Here is a 13,173-nt window from a genome sequence, read left to right as displayed (position 1 = left end):
CCTCGGCACAGCGCAGCAGGAGCTGTAGAGGGCGGAGCCAGGTCCCTGCGCTGAAAACAGTGCTGGGAGCTCTGCACATGCATGCTACAGTGGGCGCGCAAGTGCAGTAGCTCCAGACGCCCGAAACTGTTTGGGAGGGGCCCGAAGCACGCAGCCCCTAGCCCTGGCCGAATGGCCTTACTGGGGCTGCGTGAATAAGGCTCCTCCCACGCCCAGCTCCTGCTTCCTCCCGACCGGACTCGACTCCCGCTTCCCGCCCCCGGACCGGACCCGACACCCTCTCCCCACCCCACGCCCCACCGCCTCCAGACCGGACCCGACACCCGCTCCCCCCCCCCACCCCCGGACCAGACCCGACCCGACTCCCGCTCCCCCGCCCCCGGACCCGACCCGACTCCCGCTCCCGCTCCTCCCCCACCCACACCCCACGGAATGGACCCGACCCGACTCCCGCTCCCCCCCACCATGACTGGACCCGAACCGACTCCCGCTCCTCCCCCCGCTGACTGGACCCGACTCGACTCCCGCTCCCGCTCCCACCCCCCCGACTGGACCCGACCCGACTCCCGCTCCCGCTCCCCCAAGGCCCCCCCCCCCCGGACCCGTCCCGACTCCCGCTCTCCCCCCCCCCCCGACTGGACCAGACCCGACTCCCGCTCCCCCCCCGCCCCCCCGACTGGACCCGACCCGACTCCTGCTCCCTCCCCGCCCCTGCCCCCGCCCCTGCCCCGGACTGGATCCGAACTGACCTCCCTCTCCCCGACCTAACCTCCCTCCCCCCGACCCGAACCTAACCTCCCTACCTCCCACCATCCCCCGACCCGACCCAACCCAACGTCACCTACCTGTAAATCTGGTGCTGGGGACGGGCCCTGCCTGAAGTCTCAGGCCCGGCCGGTTCAGCCTTCCACCCCCTTCTCCTTTCCCCCTCCCCAATCTCCTTCCCCCCCATCTCCTTCCCCCCCTTCTCCTCCCCCCCTCCATCTCCTCCCCCCCTCCATCTCCTCCCCCCATCTCCTTTCCCCCATCTCCTTTCCCCCATCTCCTTTCCCCCCATCTCCTCCCCCCATCTCCTTTCCCCCCCGTCTCCTCCCCCATCTCCTTTCCCCCATCTTCTTTCCCCCATCTCCTTTCCCCCCATCTCCTCCCCCCCATCTCCTTTCCCCATCTTCTTTCCCCCCATCTCCTTTCCCCCCATCTCCTTTCCCCCCATCTTCTTTCCCCCATCTCCTTTCCCCCATCTCCTTTCTCCCCCTCCCCCCTTCTTTCCCCCCTCCCCCTTCTCCCCCATCCCTCCCCCTTCCCTCCCTCTTCTCCCCCCTCTCTCCCTCTACCCCGCTCCTCCCCCTCCCCTCGCTGTCAGATACACAGACACTGACAGACAGAGAATGAGTGACACACACAGACAGACAGAGAGATAGAGACACTGACAGAGACACACTGGGGGGGCCATCCCAGCACACTGTTGGAGGGCTCCCAGTGCTGCAGTCGGTAAGGAGAAAATGTTTTATTTATTGATTTTTCTTAAAAAAATTATTTCTTATTAATTTTTTTTGATTGATTTATTGGTTGATTTATTGATGTATTTATCATTTATTATTGATGATGGCTCTTTATTTGTAAAACTGAAGTTTTTAATGATTGTAAACTTCCCTTTAAACCTGTCTCCCCCCCGCCCCGCCCCGCCCCCACCATTCTCTACGCCTGATTTGTAACCTACGCCTGAATTTCTAAAGTATAGACAAGGTTTTTTTGAGCGTACAAAAATCTTCACTTACTCCATTCTAAGTTAGTTTGGAGTACGTTTTCACTGTGGAAACTTTGAAATCAGGCGTCAGTGGCCGGACACGCCTCCTTTTGAAAAAAAAATTCTGTTCCAAAGTGAAACTGTTCTACCTGACTAGAACTGCAGAAAACTAAATGTGGAGAATTCCGATTTCTCAGATACTCCGTTCTACACCAGTTGCTCCTAAAAATCAGGAGCAGATCAGGTGGAAACTTGGGGCTATTGTCACCAGCACTTTCAGTCTGAGAATTTAATACTGTTGCTTAGTGAAATGAAAAGCAGCTTATAAAGGCAATTCAGAGTATCACCGAAATTCAGCATTAACTGGGTCGCAGTTTCTCAAATTATGACTCAGATCAATGACTACTGCAAATTTGTGAGAATAAGAGGATTAATTACTTAGGTAGGCAAAAAGCTAACTGCAATAGATAAGCAGTCTGTTGAATATATTAGTTATATTATATGGGCTAGAAATTGGTATGTGCTGCACCCGTTTTAAGCCCTTGAAATTATAAATTAAGGGTCTAACCCCTGATAAAGGACCCCTTTTAAACGGTCTAACCCCTGTTAAAGGACACCTTTTCCAAATTCGATTGCAAGGCAGGCATTGGACCTGTACATTTTGAATATGCAACACCTGCCCTTTTCCCTCCGCTCTTCCCACTAGCCAACGCCCCAAATACCCCTTCCAGGTAAAACAGTGATTTAATTGTACTTCTTTCAATTTAGTATACTGTATTGGCTGCTCACAATGTGGTCTTCTCTACATTGAGGAGACTGCTTTACGGAGCACCTCCGTTAAGTCTGTAAATGTGATCCTAAGCTTCCAGTCACCTGTCACTTTAATTCCCCGCTCTACTCCCACTCCGAAATCTCCGTCCTCGACCTCCTACGCTGTTCCAATGAAGCTCAACGCAAACTCGAGGAACAGCATCTCATCTTTCGTTTAGGCACTTTGCAATCTTCTGAACTCAACATCGCATTCAACAATTTCAGATAACCTCTGCCCATTTTTGGCTCCCTCCCCCCATCTTAGGATTTTTTTGCCTTTGTCTCCAATGGCAGCTGGTCATTATTGCGCCATTCACACCCTATCTAGACTAACCTTTTTCTAACTTCTGCCATTACCATTTCAATTCAGCCCATCATCACTTTTGTCTCTCTACTTTCTCCTGCCATCTACCGTATCACAGACCTTCCCATTTGTTATTTTTTTCCCTGCCACTGTCAGTGCTCCTGAAGAATCTGTTCTCTTCGAACATTTGCCAGTTTTGACGAAGGGTCATCGACCTGAAACATTAACTGTTTTGCTCTCCACAGAAGCAGCCTGACCCGCTGAGATTTCCAGCATGTTCTGTTTTTATTACCTCCTTCCCCTGCGACCCCTACTGCTGATGAGGTTAATGGAAGTAGCAATGACGTGGGAAGGCTGCCACCTCCATGTCTCCCTCCAAGACACACATTGTCCTAAGTTAGACATATGTCACCATTCTATCATCATTTGCTGGATTAATGTCTTCGAATTCCCTACCTAACATCATCTTGGAAGTACCTTCACCACAAAGACTTGATCACTTCAGGAAAATGTCCACCATTAACTTATCAGTGCAGAAAGTAATTGGCACCAATTGCAGCCTTGCCAGCTTCGTCCATTCTGAGACAAAGGGAGGCGGGTGAAAGAAAGAATAGAGATGAAGGACAGAAACTAACGTTAATCAGAAGAAGGAAAGACTGAGGGCACAATCGAGACAGACAGTGCAGGGAGAGCAATACAGAGAGAAGCAGGTAACGAAGGCCGAAAGGCAAAATAAGAAGGTTCGGAAATAAAGGAGGATGAAATCAGCAGTAAAGGAAGAGGTTCCTTTAAGCACTTTTAATTTTCACCTGATTCTTGGCGCATTTCTTAATCCCCTTTAAAATAACATATGGCGTCTGCGTCAACAACAGTTTTTTGCATATAAGTTCACATTCGCACCTCCCTTTGTGTAAAGGATGTGTACTAACCATAGAACACATATTCTGCCGTGTGATATGTTACTTTAGGGTTTCAATGTAGTACCTTGCCTTTCTCCACAGATTCCAGTATTATTATTTTGTGTGGCTGACATGCATGTGGAGCAACAACTATAAGTGTACATTTAGGTGGTTCAGCCAGATAATTGGGTCAGGAGGAGTGGGTGTATCGCTGTGATGCCTCCTTCATATTTGTGGGGCAGAAATAAAACGCGAGCCAGAGCTTGAGCTGCACAATCGTCTATGCACTTCCACTTCTCATGGGGCAGAGACAGACCCGAACTGTAGCCTAGAAAATAACATAGGAATACTTCATTCAAATCAATAATTCGCAAAAGCGATTCTCCCTGGCACGATCTTAAAAAGGATGCGTTCCTTAATTCTGGGCTCCAATGGCGGACGTCCCAACCCAAAATGCACTGTGGTCTCGAATATGCACTATCCAATTTAGGGTGGAGTCATGGTTGCTCTTCTCCACAAAACTTTTACCGGAGAAAGTGACCGGCACTGCATCTTTCCCTTCCGGTATCCAGAATGTGATGGCAGGGGAGTTCTGATCTGGCACCAATTGAGATGGCATTAGTAACCTTTGCAGAGAGAAATAAGGATGACTGAGGTGGGGAATTGATGCTGACACAGGCTCTAAAGAGGGCAGTTTTATTTCACAGCACTGATTTACAGAGACCAGAAGATACCACATTTTCAACCTTTATCTTGGATCCATTTCTAAGCAGTACCCAATACGTGTTGTGTATTTGTGATAGCATCTGACTACTATCTTAATTTATGTTCATGCAATGTTTGTTTGTGCAATGTTCCCTCTAATTCTGTTTCGTGCGCGGTCCCTTTAACTTTGCTGCCCAACGGGCCGCTATACAGCCGCACATGCGCAATATCTCTTCCAGCAGCAGGAGCTGGGGAGCGGCCTGCGTGGGACCACGCGATTGGTGCACGACCATACGGCCACGCACCTTAGGGGGAACATTGGTGGGCGGCCCTCAACAGCTCACTAAACTTGTTATGTGGCACTGCAGCCCACATAAATGCCCACCGCTGTGTTAGTGACATCTTGTTAACAGGGTTGAAGCCACATTGTCGAAGCTGAAGCACGTGGGTCTCAAACATCTTGCATGACCAAGCGGTGCTGAGGGACATTGTTGAGATCCCTGTGGATGGGGAGACGATCATTATCAACAATTTGTGCACTTCCCGGAGGGTTGTGGCATCGTGACAAATGGATGTGGGAGCAATGTGCAACAGCACGGGCAGCCAAGGTATTGGGGTCCACTTGAGGGTCCCAGTGATGCACCTCATTGCAGTGTTTAGTGAATACAGCAATCCGAGTGTGGATACTTCTGGTCTGCAAATTTGTGGTGCACACAAGGCCCATCGCTAAAGTGCATAAATGGATGCTGATGCTCCCCAGTTTGTGTTTGCTAGTTTCTGGAGCAGATTGACCGTTGTCTGCGTTTGGCGGCTACCTTCTTCAGGTGGGCATGACAGGTTAGCGTGCAGTCCAGCTTCACTCCGCGATAGGTCGGTGTGGGGTCATGTCGCTCAGTGTTGCTGCAGAAGGTCACGTTCAGGGTATTCTTAGCGTTCCTGTTATCAAGATGGAAAGCAGTGTCTGTTTTGTGAGGATTTGCTGTGAGCCTCCATTTCTGGAAATATTCCTCCATGGTTATTAGGTTCCCATTCAAGGTGGACTCGATGTCATTGGAGGTGGCTGCTTGTGTCACCAGAGCTAACAGCAATATAAATAGAAAATGCTAGAAACACTCAGCGGGCCAGGAAGCATCTGTGGAGAGAGAAACAGAGTTAACATTTCAGATTGATAACCTTTCTTCAGAACTTTAAAAAGTTAGAGATGTAACAGGTGTTAAGCAAGTACGGAGGCAGGGAAAGTCGGGAGGAAAGAACAAAAGGGCAGGTCTGTAATAGGGTGGAGGCCAGGAGGGATTATATGAAATAAGGGATGATGGTCCGAGGTACAAAGAGTTTATAATGGGATAAGAAAATAAACAAAAGATGGGTCTAAAGGAGTTGTAAATGACCACACCACAATCTTTACCATCAACTGAAATGACAATGATTCACAGTAGTGGTTATGATCTGCAAATGTTGAGCTCAATGTTGTCGCCTGAAGGCTGTGCAATGCCTAATCAAAATATGAGGTGTTGCGACTCGAGGTTCAGTTCATCTTCATTCGAACACTGCAGGAGGTCAGGACAGTGAGGTCAGAGTGGAAGAGAAGGAATGAATTAAGTTGGCATGTGACTGAAACTCAGTGTCACAATTACGGACTGAATGGAGGTGTTCCCCAAGAGCATTCATCCAATCTACATTGGTCTCAAAAATTTAGAGGAGACTACATCGTGAGCAGCGAATACAGTAATACTGAACTGAATGAAGTAAAAGTAAATCTCTGTTTCACTTGGAAGGGATGAGTTCCTGGACAGTGGGAAGGGAGCAGATGGGAACCAATGCAGGGAGACAGAGGGAAACAAAAAGGAGACAAAAGCAAAAGACAGAAAGGAGATGAGTAAAAGTGGAGAGCAGAGAAATCCAAGGCAAAAAACAAAAAGGGCCACTGTACAGCAAAATTCTAAAGGGTCAAAGTGTAATAAAAAGGTAAGCATGAAAGCTTGGTGCCTCAATGTAAGGAGTCTCCAAACATAGGAGAGGGCCCTGAGCTAGTTAGAATGGGTGAAAGCTCAGATGAACAGGATCCCAAGAAAGAATGCAAAAGGCAAGTGGCAACAGAGCAGAGTAGCACTGGGATAAGTGTAAACCACAAGGTGATAGGAAGGGACAATATGTGTGGCTATAAAGGGGCAGCAGGAGGGGTCAAAACTAAAAATCATAGTTTAAAAACTAGTATCAAAACGCAATACATAAACGCACGCAACATTTGAAATAAATTAAATGAGTTGACGGCACAAATCATGACAAATGGGTATGATTTGTTGGCCATTACAGAAACGTGGTTGCAGGGTGGCCAAGACTGGGAATTAAACATACAGGGGTACCTGACAATTCGGAAAGATAGACAAGAAGGGAAAGGAGGTGGGGTCGCTCCGTTAGTAAAGGAAGATATCAGGGCATTTGTGAGAGGCGATATTGGCTCTAATGAACAAAATGTTGAATCATTGTGGGAGGAGATTCGAGATAGTAAGGGGGAAAAGTCACTGGTGGGCGTAGTTTATAGGCCCCCAAATAATAACTTCATGGTGGGGCGGGCAATAATCAAGGGAATAATGGAGGCATGTGAAAAAGGAACAGCAGTAATCATGGGGGATTTTAACCTACATATCGATTGGCCAAATCAAATCGCACGGGGTAGCCTTGAGGAGGAATTCATAGAATGCATACGGGATTGTTTCTTAGAACAGTATGTTACAGAACGGACAAGGGAGCAAGCGATCTTAGATCTGGTCCTGTATAATGGGACAGGAATAATAAACGATCTCCTAGTAAAAGATCCTCTCGGAATGAGTGATCACAGTATGGTTGAATTTGTAATACAGATTGAGGGTGAGGAAGTAGTGTCTCAAACGAGCGTCCTATGGTTATACAAAGGGGACTACAGTGGGATGAGGGCAGAGTTGGCTAAAGTAGATGGAAACACAGACTGAACGGTGGCACAATTGAGGAACAGTGGAGGAATTTTAAGGAGCTCTTTCATAGTGCTCAACAAAAATATATTCCAGTGAAAAAGAAGGGCGGTAAGAGAAGAGATAACCAGTCGTGGATAACCAAGGAAATAAAGGAGAGTATCAAATTAAAAACCAATGTGTATAAGGTGGCCAAGGTTAGTTGGAAACGAGAAGATTGGAAAAATTTTAAACGACAGCAAAGAATGACTAAGAAAGCAATAAAGAAAGGAAAGATATATTACGAAAGTAAACTTGTGCAAAACATAAAAACAGACAGTAAAACCTTTTACCGATATATAAAACAGAAAAGAGTGACGAAAGTAAATGTTGGTCCCTTAGAAGATGAGAAGGGAGATTTAATAATGGGAAATGTGGAAATGGCTGAGACCTTAAACAATTATTTTGCTTCGGTCTTTACAGTGGAAGACACAAAAACCATGCCAAAAATTGCTGGTCACAGGAATGTGGGAAGGGAGGACCTCGAGACAATCACTATCACTATCACTAGTGCTGGACAGGCTAATGGGACTCAAGGTAGACAAGTCCCCTGGTCCTGATGAAATGCATCCCAGGGTATTAAAAGAGATGGCGGAAGTTATCGCAGATGCATTCATTATAATCTACCAACATTCTCTGGACTCTGGGGAGATACCAGTGGATTGGAAAGCAGCTAATGTAACGCCTCTGTTTAAAAAAGGGGGCAGACAAAAGGCAGGTAACTATAGGCCAGTTAGTTTAACATCTGTAGTGGGGAAAATGCTTGAAGCTATCATTAAGGAAGAAATAGTGGGACATCTAGATAGGAATAGTGCAATCAAGCAGACGCAACATGGGTTCATGAAGGGGAAATCATGTTTGACTAATTTACTGGAATTCTTTGAGGATATAACGAGCATGGTGGATAGAGGTGTACCGATGGATGTGGTGTATTTAGATTTCCAAAAGGCATTCGATAAGGTGCCACACAAAAGGTTACTGCAAAAGATAAAGGTACGCGGAGTCAGAGGAAATGTATTAGCACGGATAGAGAATTGGCTGGATAACAGAAAGCAGAGAGTCGGGATAAATGAGTCCTTTTCGGGTTGGAAATCGGTGGTTAGTGGTGTGCCACAGGGATCTGTGCTGGGACCACAACTGTTTACAATATACATAGATGACCTGGAAGAGGGGACAGAGTGTAGTGTAACAAAATTTGCAGATGACACAAAGATTAGTGGGAAAGCGGGTTATGTAGAGGAAACAGAGAGGCTGCAAAGAGATTTAGATAGGTTAAGCGAATGGGCTAAAGTTTGGCAGATGGAATACAATGTCGGAAAGTGTGAGGTCATCTACCTTGGAAAAAAAAGACAGTAAATGGGAATATTATTTATATGGGGAGAAATTGCAACATGCTGCGGTGCAGAGGGACCTGGGGGTCCTTGTGCATGAATCCCAAAAAGTTAGTTTTTAGGTGTAGCAGGTAATCAGGAAGGCGAATGGAATGTTGGCCTTCATTGCGAGAGGGATGGAGTATAAAAGCAGGGAGGTTCTGCTGCAACTGTATAGGGTATTGGTGAGGCCGCACCTGGAGTACTGTGTGCAGTTTTGGTCACCTTACTTAAGGAAGGATATACTAGCTTTGGAGGGGGTACAGAGACGATTCACTAGGCTGATTCCGGAGATGAGGGGGTGACCTTATGATGATAGATTGAGTAGACTGGGTCTTTACTCGTTGGAGTTCAGAAGGATGAGGGGGGATCTTACAGAAACATTTAAGATAATGAAAGGGATAGACAAGATAGAGGCAGAGAGGTTGTTTCCACTGGTCGGGGAGACTAGAACTCGGGGGCACAGATTCAAAATATGGGGGAGCCAATTTTAAACCAAGTTGAGAGGAAATTTCTTCTCCCAGAGAGTTCTGAATCTGTGGAATTCTCTGCCCAAGGAAGCAGTTGAGGCTAGCTCATTGGAGGTATTCAAATCACAGATAGATAGATTTTTAACCAATAAGGGAATTAAGGGTTATCGGGAGCGGGCAGGTAAGTGGAGCTGAGTCCACGGCCAGATCAGCCATGATCTTGTTGAATGGCGGAGCAGGCTCGAGGGGCTAGATGGCCTACTCCTGTTCCTAATTCTTATGTTCTTATTATGTAGATGAAAGGGCTGGTGTCACATCCCCTGTGCTTGCACGGGAAGGTGTCCTGGAAAGGGGCGAGGTTGTTGAGCCTGATTGAAGAGTGGACCAGGGTTTCGTGGAGGAAACGGTCCCTTTAGACTGCTGAAAGGGGAGGAGAAGATGTGTTTTGTGCTGGCATCATGTTGGACATGGAGCAAATGGCAGAGAATGATCCGTTGAACATGGAGGCTGGTGGGGTGAAAGCTGAGGGCAAGGGGAACCTTATTGTGGTTCTGGGAGGGAGGAGAAGGAGTAAGAGCAGAAGCGTGGAAAATAGGATGGACATGGCCTAGTGCCTTTGAACCACAGTGGAAGGGAATCCTTGGTTGGGGAAAAAGGAGGAAAAAGGAATGTGGCATCATCGGAACAGATGCAACAGAGATTGAGAAACAGCGAGAATGGAATAGAGGGCTTACAGGAAGTGCGGTGGAAGGAACTGTATTCAAGTTAGTTGTGGGAGTCAGTGGGCTTCTCGTAGATATTGGTCATACAAATGGAGGTAGAGACGTCGAGGAAGGGAAGGGAAGAGTCAGACATGGACCGTGTGAAAGCGAGGGAGGGCTGGAAATTAGAAGCAAAGTTAATGAATATCGAGAGAAACTACTGCCTCTTGTAGGAGAATCCAGAACAAAGTGGCTAATTCACACAGAGAAAGAGTAAAGACATTCAGGGATCATGTCAGCAAGCGCTTCTTAACAAAAAGGGTGGTGGAAATCTGGAACGCTCTTATTTCTTTTTTCATTTTGAAGAAGCTGTTGTGGCTGGGGATCAATTGATCAGTTCAAACATGAGGTTGATAGATTTTTGTTGGTCAAGATTATTAAAAGTTATGGAACTGAGGCGGGGAGGTAGAGTTAAGATACAAATCAGCCATGATCTGATTGAATGGTGCACACGCTCAAGGGCTGAATGGCCTCCTCCTGTTGCTGTTTTTCTATCGCTACTATGTTGACAGGCAAATGTTAGTAACCCGGTTGTCCTGGCCAATATTTATCCCTCAATCAACGTAACAAAAACACAGATTATTTGGTCATTATCACATTGCTGTTTGTGGGAGCTTGCTGTGCACAAATTGGCTGCCGCGTTTCCTACATTACAACAGGGACTACACTCCAAAAGTACTTCATTGGCTGTAAAGCGCTTTGAGACCTCCGGTGGTTTTGAAAGGCGCTATATAAATCCAAGTCTTTCTTATTTCTTTTTTCATTTTGAATCTGATTATCAGCGCTGGTCAATAAATTGTCTTTCTCTGTTGCTCGACCGTCCTCGCCAGTTTAAATTCCGCATGCCTTTAAGCTCCAATATTGAAAATGAACGTGTTTATTTCAGTCTGCTTAGTCTACTTCCATTGCTTGTTACTGCTGCAGTTCATATTTTTCACTTTATTTTATTCATGTAAAGTTGTTTTCATTTCCTTTTACCGCTTAGTTTATCCTTAATAAAATCTATCCCCAGCTGAAAGTGCTGTTTCTGGTATCAAGCTCCACCTCTGAATGACAGCATACAGCTGTTTGTTTCACACAACCTCCAGTAATCTGATGGTTTTGCGGCCAGTCTAGTCTGTAATTATTCGTACTCTTAACTTTATGACGATTGTGGTTTTGTCCCTAGGAAAGACTCCGGCTCAAAACGCATTACTCGTTAGATGTCACATTTTAGGATTTCCTATCATGCCATTATGGGGGAGGGGGACTGATGGTGGGCGTTGGTGTTATAATGCTACTATTGAGATAGACTTTGCTCTCAGGTGGTTACATTGAGAGGGCATCTGAAGCAGCTGCTGAAGACATACCTGAGATCATTCACATCCATTGTTACTGTCACAACCCGCTTCCATTTAACTCAGCACCGACTGTTTCTACGGTAAATTGGTGGATTTTGATCTTGGAGGGTGTAACCAGATTGACAAAGAAAGCTGACACAGTGATCACATTTTTAAAACAGAGCGAGCTGCTGAAGCTAAAGTGGGTTCAGCAGCAGAAAAACAGTTGGAACGACGGAATATTGGAGGGAGGAGATCGAAAGTAAAATGACCTCTGAAATGGGCTGGCATGGGTGCTCTTTATTTTATATTAATATTTTACAATAACAAGCTTATGTTGATGGGAATATGTGAATCTCTGCCTTTGCAGAGATTGAAGAAATGCACATACGGGCGATGCGGAAATATGTTTCATGTCACAGAAGGGTATTGTTACACCCCAGGTCACGCCCTTTGTACAAGCGGATATCGGGCAGTGCAACATGTTACCATGAATGTAAGATGCTCAAACTAATAACAGGAGTGAACGGTGTCAGCGAATCCAATAAGGTATCTATGACTAACTCGACTTTCTAACAGTGGTGATGCATGATTCTGACGATGAGATATTGCAGTAAGAATGCATCTGATGAACAAAAGTTTGCTGTAAAATCGGCTCCAGTCGGCTGATGGAAATTCTTTTAAAGGGGTTGTGAAATTACACGCCATTAACTACCACAGTGAGAAGGACAGATTACCATAGCAACGTGGCCATAACATCAAGAGCTCGATCTGGATCGGCTGGGGATCGGCTGAAAACCTCTCAAATGCCTCGATGACATCGAGACACTGAGAGAAAACAAACAGAATCTCAATCAAGACTGGAGTTGTATTATTGAATTATTGACCAGCCGCCGCTCCAGAAATGTGGTTGAAGTTGAAGGAGACTTTGAAAGCAGAAGGTAGTTAGAATGGGTCACTGTGTCACCTCTTCACTGCTCCATCTCGCCTGACGGGACCCCCTCACTTGGCTTGTTGACAGCTCTCTAACTCACAGCTCCGTGCCTTGATGGAGAATTACAGTCTCCTTCTTAAATGGTTGAACAGATTACAAGAGAAAGCCATCCTACATTACCACTGTGTCCATCATGCGATTCAAAGATCTTCATCAATATACTGAGTTAACCAGGAGTAAAAATGTTCGTTATGGTTTTAGGGTCAGATATATATTTGATCTCCAAGAGGTTATTTACTTGGTGAATTCAGAAGGTATTGTTTTCTTGTTGTTAAATCAATTCTAAATCGTCCAGTAATCGAATATGTTGTTTAACTCTATTACCTATATTTCCCATGTGTAATAAATTATTATTTCCTATATCGAGCCAGTCTTTGTGCCTAAAGTTTCTGTCGGAAAAAGAGCCCATAAGGTTCCATATACAATTTTTAAAATGTGGAGTTAAAATGGACTTTCCCCAAATTAAAGTGCAACATCATTTTGCATCTTTTTGCTCCGAAACCGCACCATGTAAGATTGAAATGTAAAATCGGTCCAAATTCATATCAAGCTTGCAGTCATTCGGTGAAATATAATTACTTAATCGTATAGGTAGTATACTTCGAGTTACAAACCAGTACAACATATTATAGGGTGTGCATTCAATTCTGGTCCAACCTGTGTAAGATTACACAGAGGAAGATTTCTGTATATGTATAATCAGTCCAAGATCATACTGGCTGATTTATGTAGGTGTACAATCCGGATAATATGACACCGCGATGCCTTTCTGTAGGTGTACAATCATTATAAGATCATACAGAGACT

The sequence above is a fragment of the Pristiophorus japonicus genome, chromosome 19 (genome assembly GCF_044704955.1).
Source record: "Pristiophorus japonicus isolate sPriJap1 chromosome 19, sPriJap1.hap1, whole genome shotgun sequence".
In the NCBI taxonomy this organism is placed as follows: Eukaryota; Metazoa; Chordata; class Chondrichthyes; family Pristiophoridae; genus Pristiophorus; species Pristiophorus japonicus.
This window is presented reverse-complemented; position numbering follows the sequence as displayed.